Source organism: Canis aureus, chromosome 8 (genome assembly GCF_053574225.1).
Source record: "Canis aureus isolate CA01 chromosome 8, VMU_Caureus_v.1.0, whole genome shotgun sequence".
In the NCBI taxonomy this organism is placed as follows: Eukaryota; Metazoa; Chordata; class Mammalia; order Carnivora; family Canidae; genus Canis; species Canis aureus.
Window position 1 is genome coordinate 4,462,586 of NC_135618.1, and position 24,230 is coordinate 4,486,815.

Here is a 24,230-nt window from a genome sequence, read left to right on the forward strand (position 1 = left end):
CAGAATGAGAAGATATTGGATGCTGGACATGGAAAAAATACAGATTGCTATTTTGAAGTGGATAGTCAGGTTTGCCCTGCACAGATGGTGACAGAGAGTGAGTGAGCCATGTAAGGTATCTGGGGAAAGAGCATTACAGGCAGAAGTAATGGCTATGGTAAGAATATAATGTAGGAAACAGAGAATATAGTTCAAAAGCCATTGCAATAATCCATATGTGAGATGGTGTTGACTCTTGAAAGGGATGCCAGTGGTGGAGATGGTGTTCAAATTCTGAACAGTAACTGAAGGTAGGTCAAGAAAATTCCTGATGTGTTAGATAGCTAAGTATTGTAAAGAAAGAGTAGCCTCGAAATAGCTCCAAAGAACTTTAGCCTAAGCAACTGTTTGATACAGTTAACATCAAAATACTAAATTTTTATAAAAGATTTATTTATTCATTTTAGAGAGAGAGAGTGAGAGAACATGAGTGGAGGAAGTTCCATACAACAAGAGTCTCTCCAAAGGCTATATAGCTGGGGTCACTCCTCATCATTGGAGGAAGGCTGGGGATCTCCTGAGAAAGAGGAGGGCTGATGAAGGGGCTCATGTGTCTGGGTGGTGTTGCCAGCCCCATGAGAGGGGAGTCCCTGGGTCAGAGACTTAAAGACTGTAACTGTAATAGCTTTGGGCCTTGTAGCTGTTAAACCCTGTGTTGTCAATAGGTCATAGTTATTGGGTGAGATTTTGCTGGTGTGCAAAGGAGGTGGTCTCTAAATGGCTAAAATTTACTTGTTTGAGTTTTTAAAATAATAAGTAATGTGTAAAAATTTTAATTTGGTGCTGGCAGGTTTTTGAGCAAATGGGTCTCAGCCTGTGATGAAGTAATTAACAACCAGCAGCCAAAACACAGAGGCTATCTTTGGCTTATTCATTTAATAAATATACATATATGTTCAATTTATTATTTTTTTGTATATCAATAGTGGTATTTTTGTTGATGTTGTTTTTAACTCAATCTTCAGGTTCTAGTATTTTCCCTAGTGCATAGTAGGTGCTTAATAAATATTTGTTAAGTTAACTAATGAGTTAATTCTATGAATGCGAGAAAATAACACATCTCCAACATCATAAAAGCAAGTAGTTCCTTATGTAAGCAAAAGAGGCAGTTAAAGTAGGGATTCATTAAAAATGATGGGCATTTAAAAAATATTTTTGTTGAAATCTATAAATATATAAATTTGTTGAAATTTATAAATATATAAATTTGCCAGATTTTAACATGGAAATAAGACTTCTCTTCGAGAACTCTAGTTGTAGTTCCACATTGTGTTTATAGAACCAACGATGCTAAAAAACCTTAACTGTGATTTCCAGTTTGGGGTATTTTTAGGTTCAGGTACAAACATAAAGATATTTGTGACGACATGTGGGTGAAGACCATATAGAATGTTTCCATTTTCCCTTTCTTTGACATTTATCTTGTACATAAATGAGACGAAAATATTTTGCAGTCCTATGTCTTTATCTAAACTTTCAAAACATTTAACTTAGCTTTTCATAAAAAGCAATTCCTTCTCTTAGGACTTCATTGTATATAGAAGCTGAGATTACAATAACAAATCTGCTCAACGTGAACATGTTTGGGAACAAACACATTTGCTATTGTTAAGCAACCACTCCATGCGGGAAGTTTGGAAGTGGTCTTGAGCTCCTGTGTGGTCCCCACTTCTGGTCATGAAGGGATGGGTAAGGGTGATTGGACTTGCCCCCCTGCTATACCCATAGAAAGGTGGGTGAACTATGTAAAGCAACTGTTTCAGACATTGGACAACAGGCAGTTCAGGACTCTGATCCTCAGAGAAAGGAAACAAGAGAGGGAAACCATATGATCTCTCCAGCTTTCTGTCTGCAGTCAGGAGGGGATCACAGGAAGGGCACGTCCCTCCCACTGAACTGAGGAGACCTAGATTAGAGATCCAGGAGGCCGATGTGACTGCAATTTTTGGAGCACAGTGTGAGAGATGAAAGAGCTGTGTAGAAAAAGAGCTCCATAAATTGGCATATGGGTGTGCTTAATGGTTTGGCCTAATGCTAATCTGCTCATTTGTAGTAAGGGATGCCCCAAGGCTTGTCAAAGAACAACCACAGAGGAGAGAAAGATTACCAGAGAGCCCAGAGGTGAAAAATCCTGAGGGTTCACGCATTTAAGTTCTGACCAGTCAGAGCAGAGTTATCACTTAAACCTGTGAGGCATTTGGTAGGGACCTCAGAGTACAGAGCTTTTAACTGGGGGCATTTTGCCCTTTTCTAGAGACACTTTTGATCATCACGATTTAGAGGGGGGAGGGACTACTGGCATCTAGTGGGTGGAAGGCACAGATGCTGCCTAATAGCCGACAAAACGGAACCTCCTACAACAAAGATTAAATCATAGAAAGGAAAACATAGTATGTAATAACTAAATAAACACCTTAAATGTAGCCACATTTTAAAAGCTAATTTTGAAATTGCACTGTCACGAACACTGGGTTTTTCTATTACTAATTAAATTATACCTTCAGGGAAAAAAAAATGGGATAATCTTGTGTGTGCATGTGCATGTGTGTGTTGTGTTTTAGGGGCAGTCAGATTAGCACAGCTTTAAATTTCCCATGACTTAATTTTATCATCAATAATATAACATTATCAGCCCTTGTTTCATGTGCTTCAAATTTATCAGCCATAGTGCTGTGGTTAAAGCAGAGAATGTTTGTCAGAGACAGATAGTGTAGGAGGCCAATGTATCACTGTCAATAATGCTGAATGTCTACACAAACCACAAAATTAAATACCTTGGAATAACATTACAAAGTGCTATGTTAGCATAGGCATCAATTGAACTTAGAGGCATCCCAGAGGGGGTTCATTTGCATAGCATTTACATTGCCACTCTTGTCAATTAGCTCAAACATAAGCCACCTCAGTAGACACGTATAAGGCCAATCTGAAAGGAAATATGTCAGTTTATTTTAGCTTCCATAATTGGAGGCCCACAAACAGTGTCGCATACACAGCAAAAAGTAGAAAGCTCAAGCGCAAGCTTAGTATCTTGAGTGTCTTAAATATTTGAGGATATTTTTTTTCCAACTATTACTTTATTTATATTACTATGCTTAAGTTACATGGAAAAGACAACCAAGCAGTTCTGCCCCATTTCAGGAAAAGTTTCCAATCAACACCGATTATATGGTGACAAATAACTAGGAATGGTGACGTCTGTGGGTCAAGACTGACAAGGAAGGATGGGCTCTGGTGCCACAGTTCATCTCTACCTAGGTATGTATATATGTTTATTAACTCTATAGATAAAAAAAAAAAAAAACTCTATAGATAGATGGATGCATCTGGAGATGGATAGATTGGTGATAGATTGATAAATAAAATAGATACATCCCTCCTTAGATGTGGTTTCTTTCTTTCAAAACGAAATGAAGTCTATTGGAAAGCACACATAATTTTGATTACAATATTGTTTATTCATATTCTTAAATACTGTCTAAGGAAATGTTGAGGTTTTATACATTTAAATTTGAAGAAAACCTCTTTCGGACTTCAAAAACAGACCTCTAAAATCAGTTTTCCAAAAACTGGTATGTAAATTTTCAAATAAATATTCAGCAACATTTGTGCTATTTTTTTTTAATTAGGGTTGATTTCTATATTCTATAGGGATATTTCTTTTACATATACGATAAACATGGGTAAAACTTAGGAGGTCAGCTTCAGAAACAATATTTAGAATAGGAAAATGAGATATAGCACTTGAGAATGAATTCTATAGTTCTTAAAATATTCAAAGCAGTGTACTTTCCTAATAGAACTAACATAGAGCTTGCAAAGTCCAGATGCATCATGAATATTGGGCACAGATTTGGTTTCTCTACATCATCATAAACGACCAACTCAACCTTGCATTAATGTTTTATACATTGTCGGTGTGCTTGTTTTTCCTATTAAAGCTTTGGAAATTTGTATATATATTGAAATTGAGTGTGATGCTCATGAGCCCAGAGCATCTTTACATTATTGTTACCCAAGGTAAGAATACAATGATATTACATTCTACACGCATGATTATTGTCTTATTTTATGTCAATAGTGTTGAACCCGGAATTCTTCTTCTTACTCTGTCTATATGTCATCTCTTTCTATGTGTCTGCTTTAATTTTCCATGGATGTCTTCAGGGCCAAGGGCCAAGTTTGCAGGGACTGCCAAATTTTTCCTTTGTCTTGACTAGGGAAATGAATTGAACTGACTGTTATCTGGAAATAAAATTACAACTGGGGGACATCATCAACTCCTATGTTAGAATGTCAGCTGCTCAGAGGCAAAGGCCATAACTTATATCTTTATGTGACTGAATGATAGGATACCCATTGGAACACAGAAAATCCTTTAATACCTATAGCAACAGTTAGGGAATCAAAATGAATGACTGAATAAGCCTACCATACCCCATTTGTTTTTAAATATGATAAATACATCCAAGGTATTTAAATAACTTCCCCAAATTTGTAGCTATTTAGTGATAAGCAATTCACAGTGAAAGCCAAATTCTTTAAAATATAGTTTCCTTTTTTAAAAACTTACTTTAAAAATGTGTGATATAACAGAGATATCAATGAGTGTATATAATATTTCACAAATTAAAAAGTTCTAAACTTATAAAATCTCTAAGCATATGAAATACGAAAAGAATTATTTTTAAATTCCCCTTGAGTTTACCTTCCTGCCTGTATTCTCCATTTTCCCCCTAAAGTAGATGCCCTCCTGAGTTTGTGTTCATCATTTTCCTGTTTTTTCTTCCCACATTTTCACAAAATACATATATTTCTAAATGATACTGTTAAATTTAGGCTGATTTTGAAATGTACACAAATACCATGATAATATTACATTTTTGAGATGTATTCTTACTGACTTACGGGTTGGAGTTCATTCATTTTTATTGCTCTGTCTCTTTCATTGTTTGAATACATCTCATTTTATTGATCTGTTCCATTGGTAGATATTTAGTTTATTTTCAGTTTTTAACTTTCTTATAAGCAATAATGTTATGAACATTCATTCATTTACATATTTCTGGGCATATGGTAGAAGAATTTTTCAAGATATGTTGTTAAAATTGGAATTGTTAGGTTATAGAGTAGATGTCAAGCATTTAGTAGATGTCAAACGTTTTTCTATAGTATGTGGATTTACATACCTCTAGGTAGTATATGAGAGTCCTCCATGCTTTACATATATGCATACATTTAATATTGTCAGACTTTTTATGTTTATCCTAGATCGGGTTTTTGATCTAATATCTCACACTTTTACTTGCCTATCTCCATTGCTATTGAGGTCAAGCATTATTTTCTTTGTCTATGGGATATTGATATTTTATTTTTTGTAAAATACCTGATAGGTATGTTGCCAGAGATTTTTCTATAGATAAATGATATAATTGTAAACTCTAGATCCTGGAACCAATCACCAGCATACAAATTCTTTCTTTGACACTTATACTATCTACTTGCCTGGCAGGGGACATTTTAAAATCTCCCTAATTACTGTATCACTTCTGAAGTAAAGATAGCAATAATACCTAACTTACACGAATGTTGTGAGGAATAAATAAATTAATATGTACCATTCACTTAGAAAATATTTGTACATAGCTATACTCTATGTGTTAACTGTTATTATTTCTTCATATAATTTTATTTTTGTTTTTAGTTTTAAAGATTTTATTTATTTATTTTGAGAGACACAGAGAGAGAGGCAGAGACACAGGCAGAGGGAGAAACAGGCTCCATGCGGGGAGCCCGATGTGGGACTCGATCCTGGGACCTCAGGATCACGACTTGAGCCAAAGGCAGATTCTCAACCACTGAGCCACCCAGGTTGTTGTTGCTCATATACTTCAAAGTTTTGTAATTTTGAGTATACAACTTTTTTTCCATTAGTTTTTTTTTTTTTTTTTTTTTTAATTTCTAGGCTTGCTCATTTGCTATTTTTCAAATATGGCTGGTTGGTTTTGATATTCTCACATCTCTCATTATTTCAATGCTTCCTTATATTTCTTTGAAAATATAATTTTAAATTTGCATCTTTCAAAATTAATTAAGTTTGCCTTTCGGAAATTTAATAATTTGAGCCATAATTACACATTTTGGACTGTTTTATCGGACTTTTTCCCAACGTGATTAGATTTTCTCATATTTTTTGCTAATTTTTGCTGGTGAGTCTACTTTCCTTAGAACTTTGTGGAAGGGGACATCTGGGTGGTTCACTGGTTGAGCATCTGCCTTTGGTTTCAGGAATGATCCTGGGGTCCTGGGACTGAGTCCCACATCAGGCTCCCTGCAGGGAGCCTGCTTCTCCCTTTGTCGTGTCTCTGCCTCTGTGTGTGTGTGTGTCTCTCATGAATAAATAAATAACATCTTAAAGAAACAAAACAAAAACTTCGTGGAAGATCTTTGAGGCCTAGGTTTGAAATTATTTCTTCCCGAAATGATTTGCTGGGGCTTCTCCCAGGTGCTTAATTTTTCCCAAGGATCATAATAACTTAGGCCTACATTTTTTATTATGAGGTTTGGGGATTTTGAGGAGGGGATATACAAAGGTAGGGGGCAGCAGATTTATGTATAGAGACAATGGTGAAACTGACACGAATTTCCAAAATTCTTATTCTGATAGGAACCTTCTTATTTTTTCACTGAGGTTTCTTCTTTGGGAATATCAGATGTGAGGGTGGGGTGATGATGTAGCGGTGAAGGGCTGGTAACCCCAACTTGTTTTGTTCTCTGGCCCACTTCTAGACTAGCAATTATTGGCTCTAAGTTCTTACTTTCTTAATATTATGGATTTTAGTTTCTTGTTATTTTTGACTGCTGAGAAATTTTCCAAATGTCTAGCTATGTTCACCATGTATATATCTTTATATTTTTCCAGCACTAATATGGATACTGTATCTAGGGTAGCTTTCCCTGAAAATATAATCCCCTTACAAGCATACTGTCTGTTTTCTCATTAGGTAAATTTAAATTTCTAAAATTATTAGCTAATAAGTATCAATACCTGCTTAGTAAGTTTTTCTATACAGTTCTACTAGAACAGTTCAAGTACATGATTTACATCTGAATTAAATTCAAGACAATAGAACCCATCAAAAGCAGGCTATATTTCATGCTATATAGCAGATCAGGAAGTAAGACGGAAAATAGAAGCTATTTAGAGGAAATGATAGTACATGTGTATAAATAATTTTCCACATATTTATTTTTATAGAGAACAAGATTTTGGGGATGAAGAAGTATAGTTGAAAGAAAAGCTTTTACAGTGAAGCTTACCAAGCACAAATTATCCTACATATTTTTTTTTCCTCAGAAAAAAAAATCAATTAGAAAATTTAAGTCAGCAAAGATGAAAACAGTAAGCCTGGTATGTCTGATTTTTCTGAAATTACAAGTGGAGAGCCCTTTGTGTTCACATGGAGAAATGAAGATCTAATAATATATGTCATTATAGATATTTTAGCTGCACATATGATACATGGAAATTTAATAACTAAGTGTTATGCAAGAATAATGTGAGTTTAGACATTTCTGATGTTCAATTTCCCTTTATATGTCCAATTAACCTTTATTTACTGAGAAACCATGGCATTCTAATTTGATTGGCAGCACCAGAGCTGGCGCCAGTAAGGGGAGTTCAGAAACTCTGCTGGAAAATCATGGTTTATTAATACATCATTAAGCACTTTAAATGGATTCCAATGGTGTATGTCTAAGGAAGGAAATAATTCAGCATTTGTTAGTTACTGACAGAGTATAGAATTGAAATTTACATTATAAGCCTTACGTTAAAAATCCTAATGTGCCAGCAATCGAATTACACATCACAAAATGATAGTGTATGTCATCTGCCTTTTACCAGGGAGTACTATAAATGTTAATGATTATATACTTTTATCCAGACGAAAGCATATTATCATACAGTAATATGATCTAGAAAAGTATGAATGCAAATAAAATAAAAACTAGATTTATTTGCAATATGCTTGTGGTAGGCACTTAGTCCATTTATGACTTAAAGCTAAACAATATCATGCACAGTTAGGAGTATGCAATCTGAATTATACTTTGCTTTAAAGAACACACAGGATATCCGTGATTTCAAAGCATCATTATATTTTTGTTTTAACATTCTAAATCATTTCTAGGAAAAACAATGTCATGGGTTTAGAAAACATTCACATTTTTATTTTTACATTTAATGTCAATCTAAACCACGTCAATATTTGTTACTTTCTCATGTGTATGTTTTAATCTATGCATTATCTAAGAAAAAGTATTTGCATATGTTTCTGATTAATTCATGCTTATTCATAAAACATAAAAATGTTTTCTTGGAGGTATTTGACATTCCCTTATAGACTATTATTATTATTTTTTTTTTACCAAACGAATATTTGGATATGAATGGATATATTTTACATGCAAATTTTTTACAGTAATAGAGATCCATAAATAATAATATTTGCATAGCAACACCCTAAATTCTCTTCTTTTGGTATATACTGAACTGTCAACTTTTGTTTAATCTTTGTAGATAGAAATTTTGGACCTGTTTGACTGCTACACCAAGAAGAGCAACCGCAATAATCAAGGTAATTTGATTATGTTGACCAAGTCACCTCATCAAAATCAGCATTTCTCAAATTGTATGCCTTGAAATTTAGGAAGATCGATCTTTGAGAAATTTCAAGGAACAAATTGGTAGCAGGAAATTTGGGATTACATATAAGCAAGTTGTGCAAATTGCTCTCTAAGTTCATATCAACACGATTCCCTTCTTTGTCTCTAGCCACATCATAAACTGTGATATGTGCTAAACCATGACATCTTGTCACCTTTCATGGCTATACCCTAATCTCCAAAGTGAGAACCTGATCACTAAGGAGATAACCACCTTTAAGGGATATTTCAATGCACAGCATGTTGGAGTGAGGTAGCTAAGGATGGGAGGCATAGAAGACAATCTGTTTTTTGTAAGTAGAGATAATGACGTGGTACCTTAGCAACTGACACAGATGAGGTATAGACATAGAATATATTTTGACATCCTTTGCAATGTTTCAAAAGATATTTTCTAGTGGAAAGATGGCTTTTCATGTTGGAATGGAATTTTCCATATCTTCTTTTTGTTTCTCTTTTACATAATGAGACCCTAGCTTTGAATGATCAAATTTGTCAACTTTGTAAAATTTGAAAATGACACATTATATTATAGTCAAGTTTGTGGGCATAAATTTGAGAATATCTCGACAGATAGCCGTGCTTTAAGGTATTATTGCTTTAAAAAAAATGGCTCTTTGAAATCTTTTCTCTCTGAAAAAAATTAATCACATGGTTATACAGTATGATTAATGTGTTGAAAATATATGCAAAAACCTGCTTTATGTCTTTATAACTTAAGAGTGATGTGCAAATTATGCTGATTTCTACATTAAAAATACTCTTTTCTTTAAAGCCTGCCAAATGGGTCCAGAAGTGTGTACTCAGAATGTCTGTATATTTTTAAAAGATTTTATTTATTTATTCATGTGAGATAGGGGAAGGGTGGAGAAAGAGACAGAGAGAGAAGCAGGCTCCTCATGGATCAGGGAGCCCAATGTGGAACTCGATCCCAGGATCCCGAGATCATGACCTGAGCCGAAGGCAGACCCTTAACCAACTGAGCTGCCCATGCATCCCAGAATGTCTATATTTTATTTTATTTCCATTCTATAACCCTTGCTCTGAAACATCTTCAATATTGAAAATGAGTAACAATGTGCACTAACTTTCCTATTATCTTATTCTTACTTAAGAGTATCTAAACAATAATTAGAACATGTGAATAAATGTGAAAGATTCAACAAATAAATAAACATGTCAGAAAGAATAACAGAGAAATCAAGAATATTAAGTTGATTCATTTGTTATCCTTGGCTCCACGTTACCTATTCATAAAACGAAGTGCAATTTCCTTTTCACACAGTATATACACTAGTAACAGTTCGTATATAGCTAGATTTTAGTGGACTGTGGTGATGTGTAAGGAAAAATAATAATAAAGTCTATTTCTGAAACTGTAGAATCATGTATCCATGTAAACTTTTTGTCATGATTGCAGTTCATGAAAAATGAAATATATATATATATATATATATATATATATATATATATATATATACTGCTAGGTGGGAATGTATAGAGGAAAAATGACTGTCATTGAATTTGTAGTGTAGATGGGAGTAAGATAGGAAGTCAGAAAGAAAAATGATCAAGGAGAGGGCAGCCAAGAGCAAGCAATAAGCTGTGTTTTTAAAATGAAAGTAAGGGAAAGTGAAACCAAAGGTAGATGGAGATAATACTGAAAATAGAATGCGATAAGGAAAACTAGAATCATAAAGTTATAGTCAATTTTACACATTGCACTTCTCTTAGAAATTATAGGCAGGGGATCAGAAAACCAAAATAAAGCCTGATAGAAATAGAAATGGAAATAACTAATATAATGCTAAGAAGAAATTCTTTCATGCACTTGAATTTTATATGATCACTGGTGTCTGGAGGTCTGTTTTAGATATTCTTTCTTTGGACTTTTTTTAAATCATCATAATCAGCAATACACCCCCTAACACTTTCTCTTCCTCCCCTTCTTTCAACATAAGGTGTTATATTTTTGCATCGATCAGAAGCAGAATCGAATCTACTATCTTGTGAATTTCTAATCTCAAAATATTAACTCATCACCCTGGCACTTCCTTTTGTTTCTTCTCTGTATGTTTGGAAAGGTATTAATGGACAATAAGAAAAATAAAAGAGTGACAAGTAAAATTAGAAGAACCAAGGCATTTTTTTGTCTTTTTAAGTTTTCTGAGACTCCATTATGGCCCCTGTTATGTACGTTCAGTTATAGGCCACTTGTACTAAAAGTCAATCCTGTTGTATTTCCTGGTAAAGTTGATAGGTAACTACCTTGTGAAAACAGAACAACAAAATAGATATAGTGAACAATATGTATTCAGGCTTATACTGTGTTTTGGTAACTTGGTAATGAACATGCCATGGATATATATAAAGAGTGAATAAGACACTTGAATATTGTTATTTCAACAATTAAAATACGAGGAGAAAATTAATAAGATAAATCTGAGGACTAGTATTTCCTAAAGGACAAAAATAATAAAAGCAACAACAATACAAACCTAAGCAGTTGAAGAAGGTGTTTCACTTATTTGTTTCCCTGGAGCACTGAAGAAAGAAAAAGGGCAAGAAAGGAGGGAAGGAAGGAAGGAAGGAAGGAAGGAAGGAAGGAAGGAAGGAAGGGAGGGAGGGAGGGAAGAAGGGAGGGAGGAAGGAAGGAAGAGAAAGAGAGAAGAAAGAAGAAATAAAATGATGTTTTCAAGGCCAAGAATTAGAGATTAATATAACAAAGTAGCATAGGGGAAATGAAGTAGTAAGAACCCTATTAAAACTCAGGAGGGGGATCCCTGGGTGGCGCAGCAGTTTGGCGCCTGCCTTTGGCCCAGGGCACGATCCTGGAGACCCAGGATCGAATCCCACATCGGGCTCCTGGTGCATGGAGTCTGCTTCTCCCTCTGCCTATGTCTCTGCCTCTCTCTCTCTCTCTGTGACTATCATAAATAAATAAAAAAAAAAATTAAAAAAAAAAAAACAACAACAACAACAAAAAAAAAAACTCAGGAGGATGTTTTACCAGAAAGACTAGACTTTTCCAGACAGGAGGAGACAATGTACAGCATCACCTAAAGAGAGATATAACATTGCTTCAAAGACCAAAGAGATCATTTGGATTACAGCAAAAAATAGAAATGGAAAGGAAAGAAATGATAAGAAGCTACTATGTCTCAGGCAAGATGAAAAAGCAGATTTAGAAACATGTATGCAGATAAGAAAAGCCTGTAAAGAGCGAAGGCATTAATCATGGAAGACTGTAATTACACCGATGCCAACAAGGCTGACACCAGGAGGATGCCTATGGAAGGTGGCACACTTGGAGAAAACGGACTTTATAATGTATAGAAAATATTTATAAAGAATACATATCTGTATGTACACTGGAGCTAGATTTCGGAAACAGCTTGGTAAAAATGATAAATGTGGTTAGCATAAATAGAATCAATAGGAAAATGGGGGAAAAAAGATGGTAATACACAGTGATTAAATGCCCGGACAGTTTTATGTAGTTCAGTGTAAGAGATTACGCTCTTCAGTAGATTTAGTGAGCACCTACTGGGGCGAAAGCACAGAATTTTAGAGACTAATGCAAGGATGAATAACACATAGTGCCCAACCTCAAAAACTACAGTTTGGATTTATAGAGTATTTACTGGTGTTTAGTGAGTATGCCAAATCTTTTAATTTATGATAGTCTATATCTAGGTGGACTGAAAATAAAACTCTTTTTTAGTTGAGTCTTCTGATATGAGTAACAGAACTCCACATAGCTGGGTTATATTTAAAAAGTGATAGTGAGGTGGGGTCACACAGACACAAAGCTACAAGGCCAGACGAGAACCTGAGTCCTTCATCTGAAATGCCAAAATAAAAACACACCAGGAAGGTCTCCTCTCAGCTGAATTCTGAGTATGTACTTTCTTAACTCAGCCTATTTCCATGTAATTGCACAGAGAATTATTTTAACATCGTGTGTAATTTCTGGCCTCTAATTAGCTGGGGTTTAATTTTTAATCCATACTTAACGTGTCTTGGGACAACTTACTTATCTGGTCTGTGTCTCAGTTTCTTCAACTGTAAAGTAGAGCTAATAATACTTGTCTCACAGATTTCCACCAACATAGGGATGAAAAAAAGAAAACAGTATGTACATATTTAGAGTAGTATCTATCTAACCCATTGTAAGGGCTAAATAATTGTTCATTTTCTTCTCTATCTCCATTGCAGAGGTGTCTGCCTGTTAGTTCCAGAGTTTTTAATTTACATAATCTTCAATTTGCTAACATGCCAAGATAAGTTGCAGTCTTTAAATCTCAAGTCTAAACTTCCAGAAGAAACAGACCAATAATCATAAAATAACTAGGCATAGTTGTTAAAGATCTATTATTTAATAAGGTTACAAATTCAGGTGGTTTTACAACTTTCAATCTATCCTTTAGATAAGAATCTACAATTTGATATCTTATTCCAAATGGTCAAGATCGTGGAAAAACATGCAAACCATCCCAAATTACCTTATGAAGTTAGCATGATTTTAATAGCAAAGCATAATAAAAATGTGTACATGCATGCATAGGTATTCTCATGCAAAATACCATAATCAATTTTACACATATATACTTACAGAAATTTGAAAAAAAAGTGTTCAAAGTTTTAACATTTTATTAAAGGCATAATACATTGTGATAAAGGTGATGATTTTTTAATGTGTCAGCATATCTAAACTAAACCACATCTCTCAAAATTTCTTTTTTTTTTAAGTCTGTTTATGATTTGAGGGAACCACAAGGGAGATTCCTTCAAAATGTGTAAAGTGTAAGAAAAGAAATAGCCATTGTACAGTTAGGCTGGTGACAGCTGGGCATGCAGTTCCTTCCTTTGAATCCTTTTGTAGCTTCTCTGAATTCTGTCCAGGTGTATGCCTTTGTGATGAAGGGCCAGGCGCCTGCAGGATAACCTTATCACCAAGGTGGGAGGCAACAGGACTAGACAGTTTCAGTCCATTCTTGTGGGGTTCTATCTCAAGCTTGTGGATACCAGCCTGCTTGTGATCTTCCCTTGCCTTCCTTATGAACTTCGACCACCAGCATTAGAGGAAAACAGCCTTCTAGACTGGTAAGTCAGCTCCTACAATTGCATGAGCCCATTGTCTGTAACAACTCCCTAAATATATACTATATATAGTATATATGGTAGGTGCTCACTAAATCTATCTATCTATCTATCTATCTATCTATCTATCTATCTATCATCTATCTATCTATCATCTATCCTGTCAGGATATATAGAAAAATAAATCATATGTGAGTGTGTATATATAACTATATGGGTTTATATATAATATCTATCTATGTATCTGTATGAATTCTGGGAATTCAGGAATTGGTTCTCTAATCCGATTTGATTTAAAAACACTAATGATTATTTCTAGAGGTAAAGAAGACACTGGTAAGCCATAGCATGGCAAAAGAGTTACTCAAATTATTACCTTTAGGTAACTATAACCAAGTATCTTTAAATAGAAGGCAGGACACTGGGTGACCAACCAGATGCTACCTTATAACGTTTTAGTCAAAATAAACATGTAATGGAATTGGTTGGGTGTTTCTAACTGTCCCAGAGAATTGGGGGAAAGAAATTGATGAGCTCGAGACCATAATCAGATCAAGACCTGTATGAAGGACCTAAAAATATCTATGATTGCTCTGAAAGAAACCTTTTGTCTCTTACAGCTATAAAGTCAAGAGTTCTAAAAACCAAACCCAAGGGTTGAATTTTGCAGTTGATCATTACAATGTAAATTAAATTTCCAATCTTCTGTGGTCACTTTTTAAAACTGAAGTATGGCTGATACAGAAGGTTATGTTAGTTTCACGTACACAACACAGTGGTTCAACAAGTCTCTACATTATGCATTCACAAGTGTAGCCACCGTCTGTCAATATACAATGCTATTACAATATCATTAGCTCTCTTCTCTATGTTTTACCTTTTATCCCTGTGACTTATTCATTCTATAACTGGAAGCCTGTATCTCCCTCTCCCTTCGCCCAATTATGCCCACCTTCCCACACCCTCCCCTCTGCCAACCATCAGTTTGTTCTCTGTATTTATGGGTCTGTTTCTGCTTTTTGTTTATAGGTCATTTTTTGAAAGTCAGGGCATTGGTTAGGGAAGAATGGGATCCTGAAAACTGGGATGAAGACACATGGGAAAAGTCCCTTAAGTTGGGAATGTCAGCCTTTACACACCTGCCTGAAAATATTAGTACCCCCCTCTCTTAAAGAATCTATAATGACCTTTCTGATTTGCTAATCACTTCTGATTCTCCTGAGCACCTACCTTTACTGTACCTCTTTTTTTTCTAGACATACAACCCGATTCAAGCCCCAGAAGACTCTAAAGAGTAAATTTCAAAGTATTATGACCCATTAAAAGGATCCTAAATATTGGAATGGGAATAGTAAACCAAAGTCATTGTAAGAGGGGATATTGAGGCTTTAAATTCTGTTAAGTTTTCCATAGTGTGGGCAGTCCTTCTATTCCTGAGGTTAACCCTGCTTTGCTTAATAAATGTATAATGGCCTCTCCTGAAGTGGTTGTCTTATAAAACTTAGCTGGTTGTTCTCAGGACCAACCCTTATTCCCCTCTTTACTTCTAGACTTCAAGTTAGTCTCAAGTACCAAGCACACCCCAATGGGCAAAGTATAAAGTGTGACACATTAGGAGATGCACTACACACTAAAAGAACTGTATTGTTTTTCTGATTTATATGGGTAGAAACCTGGAGGTGTGTGAAGTTGGATATCAACGGTGTGAGATCAAGCAAAAAAGAATATAAAGGGAGATCACAGTTAATTTGTTCATATATTCCTCCTAAGCAGTGGTTCCAGATTCGTTGTTTTAGCCCAAAGAGTTAGGAAGGGCTCTAAAAGATTGCTTAGTTGGCTGACTGAAACTTGGGCCAAAAGGTGGCCTACACTAAATGATATTCAAATACCAGAAATTCATTAATACGCCATAGAGAAACATAGACAAAGGCATAGGGAGATTGGAAGCTTACAGTATTTCATCTTGGAAGACCTGTTCACACTCCCCAGGAAAGTCAGAAACATAATTTTTGCCAAAAATACAAGAAATAAATTGGTAAGAGTAGCCTCATCATCATTGAAGTTCTCTGCCGTGACCTTTCTCTGTAGTTCAGAAATTATAGTAGTCACTGCTACCATTAAAGTGAGAGCCCTAAATGCAATGAGAATAAAGAATCTTACAGTGGCAGGGACCAAGTAGTTGCACTTACTTAGGAAATATAAAGTGATCATAGTTACCGTAATGGACCATGGAGGCAAAACAGTAATCAGAATAATCTTACTTGCAGAGAACTTTGACATTAATGGTTTGATCATGGAATTCCTAGAAATTAAATAGATGGGAAGCCTACTATATCATTCATGTGACTGTTCTGTGTGGCTTGAGCTCACATTATGGGCACACGGATTCTAAGAGGAAAAGTTGGAAATCAAATTCTAGAATGTGACTTCTTCCACGTTCTATTAGCCAAAGCAGTCATGGACTGAGTCAGTATTCAAGAGAAGAAATAATCTTCAGTCCTGGACAAGGCTGTTCATACAGGGAAGGAAGAAATTTATTGCAAAAAAATCAACTATCACAGTCAACTCTCTGGCCACAACAATGCACATCTCTCTTGTAAGCAAATTATAATCATCCTCTATATGAGAGCAGTGGCTTACAGTGCAGGATCTTATCATCAGGTACAGGTGAAGCTCCTCAAATGTAGCTCTTTGGAAGCCACTTCTCAAGTGCACTTTCCCATTTGGAGAAAAAAAAAGTTATTTTTCCTCCAAAAAATCCACCAGGCAGTGGTGAAAAGAGGACAGAACTCCAACTCCAGAGTCGGGAACAATTCTTTGCTTGGGACTCAGTTCTTCTCCCTATGAGTAGTTCTCAATGGCTGTTAACTCTTCCTTCTGGGATTTTGACTCTGCCCTCTGATCCATCTTTTATTTTCCACTAGAAATGATCCTTGCTTGCAGATAAGTGGGTTTCTTTGCTTGCATGTAGGAGAATTGAGGTCCAGTGATTTCCTTACATATGGAACTACAGTCGTTTTAGTCAAGAAAAATGTAATTCTTTAAGAAGTCCTGCATATCAAATTATAATAAAATCTTATACAAAAGCCTCAACTAGAAATATATTTGAGAAAGTAACCTTCTCTCTACCTTAGTCTAAGATTGAGGGTGCTATAGAACAACAACCACAGAACTCTGAGAAATATTTCTGTCTGGTTGAGAGGATCTGTAAGTCAAACCACTAAATCTATCCCATGTTTCAACAAAGACTCTTACAGACATATCTTTGATCTAATCTTACACCTGAAGTTACAATTTATAGGAAAAGCTTTGGATTAAGATTTGATCTTTGCCCCAGACTTTAATTAACTAATTAACTTATTTATTTTGGAGAATCTCTTGTGGGCTGGAGAAACTATAATGATATACAACTTGGTGTTCCAATCTGATATATCTTTAGTTGAAAGTATTTCCCTAAATTTGCTCTGAAAACAAAACAGTCCCTTCTTCGGCTCAACTCTCCTATCTATACTTTATTATATGTAGCTAAATGAAACCAGTTGACAGCTTCACTATTTGATCTGGAACTCTGATCAAAAGCAAAAGTGTCAAATTCATTAGGTATATTTTTATCTACTATAATGATTCACTTAATATACCAATTTGGCCAGACTCTGATGCCAGTTGGTCAGTTTAAGGCCAGCCCAGATGTCACCATGAAGGTATTTTTTTGATGTGATTACCATTTAAATCTGTGGTCTTTGAGTAAAGCAGATTACCCCCCATAATATGAGTAGATGACCTTGAAATGAAATGAAAGACAGGTTTTCATCTCTCTCTCTCTCTTTTGTATTTTTTAGATTTTATTTATTTATTTATTTGAGAGAGAGAGAGAGAGAGAGTATGAGCACAAGTGAGGAGAAAGTGAGGCAGAGGGAGAAGCAGACTCCCACTGAGCAGGGAACCCTGATATAGGGCTCTATCCCAGGGCTCAATCTCAGGGCCCTGGGATCATGACCTGAGCCAAAGGTAGATGCTTAACCAACTGAGCCACCCAGGCGCCCCAAGACTGAAGTTATCCGAAGATGTAGTTCTGCATCAAGATTGTAACACAGGAACTCTGCCTGAAATTCTCTGCCTGAACAGCTGCTTTACAGATTTCAAACTATAATGTCACTACCAACTTTTAACCTGGATCTTCACCTTTTGGCCTACCCTAAACATTTCAGACTTGCTACCCTTCGCACTCCTCAATCATAATAATATGAGCCAATCCCTTGGCTCATACATGTCTATGATTTATTTAATACATTATATATTTATACATAAATGTAAGTTTACATTATATAATATAATATTTTAATAACATAATATATAAATATATTTATATTTAAAATATTTGTATATGTGTGTGTGTATGTATAATCTCCTATTAGTGCTATTTCTCTGAACACTAGAACACTGACTATTACAAATTTTGGTAATGAGAGATTCCAGAGGAACAGAATATTAAAGATGAGTTTTTTTTTTTTTTAATTTAAAGGCAGTATATTCTATTTCCAGTATTGAAAAAAAGCATGGATAATTCACAGTATGGTATGGCAATAAAGATACACAAAATATCACTGGATATGCCTAATCAAATACTTAAAGAGACCAGTTTCCGGATGATCATTATTTGATATCTTAGAATATTTTTTGTCAAACCCGTAAGTTTAAAGAGTTTGACTGGAGAAAGTGGGGAAGCAAAAGGATGAGCTCATGCATCAAATTCCCAGCTCAAGAACCACATAAATGACCTGAAAGTTTCTAAATCTGCCCTGAAAACATCATTTCCTGGAGCCACAGAGTTGAGTTTGCTGAACACCACACCCAAAGTCTTATCTTGCCGGTAGCTGAATTATAAAAAATTAAATTCTTAACCTTGTAGTGTATTTGTTGCTTGGAAGCAACACATTGCTCATTTGGGTGTGTCACTCTGGCCCATTTATGAAATGACCCCAAAAACTTTTTTTGAGTGGGACCTGGACAAATGAAGGCTCTGCAACTACTGATCCAGGCTGCTGTGTAAGCTGCTCTACCGCTTGTGTGATAGGACCCAGCAGGTCCAGTGGTATTTAAAGTATCTGAAGTAGATAGAGACTCTGCTTAGAGCCTTAGGCAGGCCTCCTCTATAGTTGAATCATAGTGCAAACCCCTACAATTTTGGGGCAAAGCCCTTCTTTCCTCCATGCATAACTATTCTTCTTCTGAGAAACAGCTTTTGGCCTCCATTAGGCCTTAGCAGAGACTGAATATTTAGCTGCGGGTTACTAAGGTACCACGCAATCTGAGCTGCCCATCATGAACTGGATGGCGTATGGCCCACAAAGCCATGACTTAGGCGTACACAGCAGCGCTCCATCATTAAATGAAAGTGGTACGTATATGCGTGGGTCTGAGCAAGCACTGATTCCTTAAGTAAGTTACATGAAAAAAAAAAAAAAAGACTGGACTGTGCATGGTCCTTACTTTTACCGCATCACCTTCTCTTTACCTTTATATATATGCCACATTTTAATTATGTTATCCACAGCACACAAGCTATTGGATAATAGTGGAGATAGCAGGCATCCCTTTCTTACTTATATAAGCAATGGGAATCTTTTTCTTACATACCTTTGTCACTTTTATAGAATAACTTTAGTGCTTCATCGTTTATTATGATGTTTATTTTCTGTGTGTGCTGGAGAGTATTCAGCACTGGCGGTCTCTAATCTATAGAGCCGTTTCTCCCATAGTCAGGATTCAGGGTCCAGCAATCGAGGGATGTAAAGGAGAGTATACTACTCGCTATTACCCCTTGTATTTCACTAATAAAATTTTTGCTTCTGTAACCTCACATTCTTCTTGTTTAGAGTCTTTAGCTCCAAAGGGAAGAATATTTTCACCAATAAGCACAAGTGATTCCATTGATCTGGAAGTTAAGACGTACTACCCAGCCACTTTGAGCAACTTATGCCTTTGAATCAACAGATAAGAAGGAATTGCTGTTCTGGCTGGGGTGATGGGTCCTGACCAACAAAGTTAAATTAAACTCCTAGTTCACAAGAGAGATAAATAAGAGTAAGTCTGGAATACAATCCACCACAACTAAAGGATAGACTTCATAATAAAACATGAAATACTAAGGTTAAAAAAAAAAAGTGATATGTAAGACAGCGACACTGCTACCTCCACTATTAGCCAATAGTTTGTAGTTTAGAGATAATGTAATCAAAATGGGAGATAAAGTGTATATGCAGAATTTATTTTGTAAAGACAGTGGCAACAATATTTGCCACTCTACATCCTTTTCTTACACTATAACCTTGATACTCCTTCTATTGAATGATGGGGGTTATAACCTTTAGCCTTGAATCTAGGAAGGACTTTGTAACTGCCTTAAAAACACTGTGCACTTTGAGGATAAGATTGAAAATATTTTTATATATTATGCACTATTGCTTTGTTTTCTTGCAACTCTTATGATTGTGAGCCAGCCACCATTCCATGAGGAAGATCAAGCAGTCACATAGAGATTTTTTGGCTGACAGTCACAGCTGACATTGCAGTCAACAGCCAGCCTTAACTGTCAGGCTTATGAATGCATGGGCCCTTCAGACGAGTCTGGCCGGCTGAGCCATCCCCAGCCTTTGAATATTTCCACCTGAGTCCCAGAGTTTATGAAGGAGAGAAAATTCATCTGTGTTATGCTCATTCCCACTTCATGATTGACAAAATCTGTGAAAATAATAAAGTGCCTGTTACTCTAAGCTCTAAGTTTTCAGTTGACATGTATTTGCCTGCAGCAATAGATGATTGAAACAATAGTCCTTAGAAATGAAAAACAAAATAAAATTTGCATGTTCTACCATTATCTTAAGGATAGGTAACTTTTATTGAAAAATCATAAACACTTTGTATGTTTTATATGTCTGTATAGCAACTGTCCTTGTAAGTACTACTGTGACCCTCATGTGCAGAGGAGGTAACTGAAGCACGGTATCTTTAAGCAAATTCTGCAAAATCACAAGCTGACAGATCTGGAATTTGAACCCACATTCCAGAGCAGAGATGTGTATCTTCTATCTCACTGTCCATCAGTAGAAAAGCTAAGAAAAAGGGAAGGGAAAGTTCCAGAATGAGGGATGAGAGAGGACAAGGACTGACCTGGAAATTAAGGTGAATCAAGAAACAACATACTGAGGTTTATTGAAAGCAGGGCTGGGGTGGCTGGCTCAGTCAGTTAAGGGTCTGTCTCAGCTCAGGTCATGATCCCGGCATCCCGGTGTTGAGCCCTGTGTCGGGCTCCTTGCTCGGCCAGGAGTCTGCTTCTCCCTTTCCTGCTAACCGGCTCCCCTGTTTGTAGTCTCACTTGCTCTCTCCCTCTCTCTCAAACGAATAAATAAAAAAAAATCTTGGAAAAAAAAAAAAAAGAGAGAGAGAAAGCAGTGATGAAATCGTAACAGCAAACCCAGTGAATTTCATCATGACTGAGAAGCTATGCCAAGTATCCATGAGGTTATATCCTAAGTGGCTTTTTTTGTTCCCCCTAATTAGATCTAAGTCATTGTAAAGCAATAGGACTTTAGTTCTCTAAAGGTAACAAGAAAAGAAAGGCAGCGCTAATTGTCTTATTCTCTTAGTATTTATTTGCTTCCCATGTTTAGTGGATATGCAACACTTTTTTTTAAGGGTGACTTTGAGAGGGGTAACTCTCCACTAAACATATAAGTGTGTGTATGTGTTTGTGGGTTGGAGGATGTGGATTTGTGTGCACATGTACCTTAATCCTAAACAGACATCAAAGTCTAAATGATTGGCTCCCAGTAATGAGGAAGAAGAATCAAAGCTTAGACTTTTGGCTTAAACCCGAGGATTCATGGGGTACTGATCACTGTGTTCAGTTTGCCCTTATGAGTTTAGAGTGCTTTTATGTTATCATGGTAGGGTTGTTTGATAATAAGTGAAAATGTAGATCTGTAACAGAAATCATAGCTGGATCAATGTACAGATGATATTTAAGCCATAATACAACTCATTTGCATCTATTTATCAGTGATGTAAGATATAAACATTTACACATGATATGTTCTACAAATCTACAGAAGGTTGCTTTAATGAAATACTAAATATATTTTTTCTTTATTAAAGTGAATATGTTTACTGTAACTAATGTAGCGCAGAATTCACTTCTAGATAAGTATGTAATCACATGCTCAGCGTTCAGTAAGGAAAACATAATCCCTTGTAGACTTTTTTTTTTTAAAGATTTATTTATTTTGAGAGACACAGAGAGAGAGGCAGAGACATAGGCAGAGGGAGAAGCAGGCTCCCTACAGGGAGCCCGATGTGGGACTCGATCCCCAGACCCCGGGATCACACCCTGAGCCAAAGGCAGACACTCAACCCCTGAGCCACCCAGGAGTCCCTCTCTTGTAGATGTTTAAAACAAGATAATACATGATCAGAAAAATAAGTGCTTACAATATAAGGTAGGAGAGTAAAAGTCAGAAATCAAAGCAGGGTGCTGCAGGTTGTCAGTTTTGCCACTTACCACTACCTTTCAGGACACTATGAAGTCACTTTTGCCACATAATTACTGTCACTGCCCAGATCAGAAACTACAAGGAATCTCACCTATGCAGTTGTCTGTAGCATCATGGCAAATAATTTACAAAGGAACTTCCAGTTGTTAAAAAATCTGCAGAAGTCCATGTGGATGCTTGTCACTGCTGGAGAAAGATTGATGTTTTCTGCTTCCCTTTTGCCTTTCAGATCTCGTATAAAGGGCTCTCTTTGGAAAAACGGCAATCCCATCCCAATACCTGGAAGTGAAGCATGCTGGCAAACACAATGGTCTTTCAGAACTCATGATAATGGAGAGAAGGGATGATAAATTCCATGTTGAGCTCAGATAACCCCTTTGGCTGCATTAAAAGAATCTCTTTCCTCAAGATTTTATTTTACACCGAGCTTGTGAGAAAATATTTTTATTTGCTTCCAAAATGATTGCTCTCTCTCTCTCTTAGGTTGTGTCCGTACCTAACTAGAGAGGCAAGGGGTGAACATAAAATGAGATTGATTAGAGCAACCTTGACATCAGGCTAGAAAATTAGCAAAATGTGCTGTAGAAGACAGGGGTTGAGAAGAAAATGTGGAAGTTTAATCCAAGTCATAGAGGCCAACCACCACGAAGGAGGGAGAAGTGTATGATGTATTGACTTATTTGATGAATCAAACAATGGTCAATCCTCACTGCATTCCAGTCTCTCAGGATATAGCATAGTGATGAAGAACAAATGGCTATGTCCCCGTAGCTGTTCAACAGCCCTCTCTAATGTGGTCTCTTCCAGCCTGCACTGACCTCATAAAGCTAATTCATTCTGTCCTATAAACTAAAACAAGGCTCTGAACATATTTCTGAAATAGCACTTTCTTTACTTCTACTGTATTGGTCTGTACATATGTATGCTTCTTTCTTTAGACAAGAGCTATTTAGGGCGATATGTCATTTCATTCTTTGGCGAGCTCAACATAGAGGAGCAGGATCTAGAGTGTGAAACAGTTAACCTATGACAGAAAACCGCAACAGTTGGGGCAAGCGTCTTGGGTTGAGAAAGAAAGGGATAGAAAGGGAGAGAATGAAAGAGATTTAGGCTGTGTGTGTGTGTGTGTGTGTGTGTGTGTGCAGAACAGATAATTTATAGTTTCAAGTCTTGCACAAACTATCAGAGCTCACTGCTAAAAGGGCATGGTATTTTATAGGAAATAGGGTTGGATTCAAGATTAAAGAATCTTTCCTAACTTAAGAAATGAAGAAATGTGTAACATTTTCTCTCCTGACAGTAACCATAGGCATTCCTACCTCTACGTTCTTTCATGACATGTAATATTTAGTTGCCTTTACTGCTTACATCCTTCCATTTTATTATGTTTTAAGCCCTATGAGTAGGCTGTTTTCATCATGGTCTCCTCAACACCTGACCCAACACCTACACTGTACTAGGTGTCCCTAAGACTATTCATGCTAAACTTTAGAAGAAAGGAGTGAATGAGTTAGATATAATCTTAATCAATTTTGAACTATTCATATTTTAAACAGCCCTCCATTGGATAGAAGTGTATACTTCAGGGAAAAAAAATGTTTAAATTAGCAACCCATAGGGTGGTGAACTTATTATCATGTTAGAATGTCAATTTGCACAACCATCTGTACAGGAAATATGGCTGGTATTTTCTATAATGAAATCATAGCTTAGACTATGGCCACATGCATTTGACAAACTGAACAGAGATTCTAATGGACAGTCCATACATCTTAATCACCTGTCTTAGGCATGCATATCAGAACATCCCAA

General features: G+C 36.1%; 2 long non-coding RNA genes across 3 annotated transcripts in view; one reads left to right on the forward strand and one right to left on the reverse strand.

Annotated features, from left to right (window-relative positions):
• The window catches only part of LOC144317995 (uncharacterized), a 42,276-nt gene extending 26,036 nt beyond the window's left edge, over window positions 1-16,240 (reverse strand). Inside the window, exons 1-2 of one of the 2 annotated variants that reach the window (XR_013383857.1) lie at window positions 16,087-16,240; window positions 15,822-16,000 (exon numbers count right to left, since the gene is read on the reverse strand). This is a non-coding gene — a long non-coding RNA (uncharacterized LOC144317995). The remainder of the gene's footprint in view (window positions 1-15,821; window positions 16,001-16,086) is intronic. The other variant, XR_013383856.1, reaches the window with a different exon arrangement.
• On the forward strand, window positions 3,179-22,838 carry LOC144317996 (uncharacterized). Its single transcript, XR_013383858.1, has 3 exons — window positions 3,179-3,297; window positions 8,621-8,678; window positions 22,648-22,838. It is a non-coding gene; the product is annotated as an uncharacterized LOC144317996 (long non-coding RNA).
• Window positions 22,839-24,230: the final 1,392 nt, after the last annotated feature.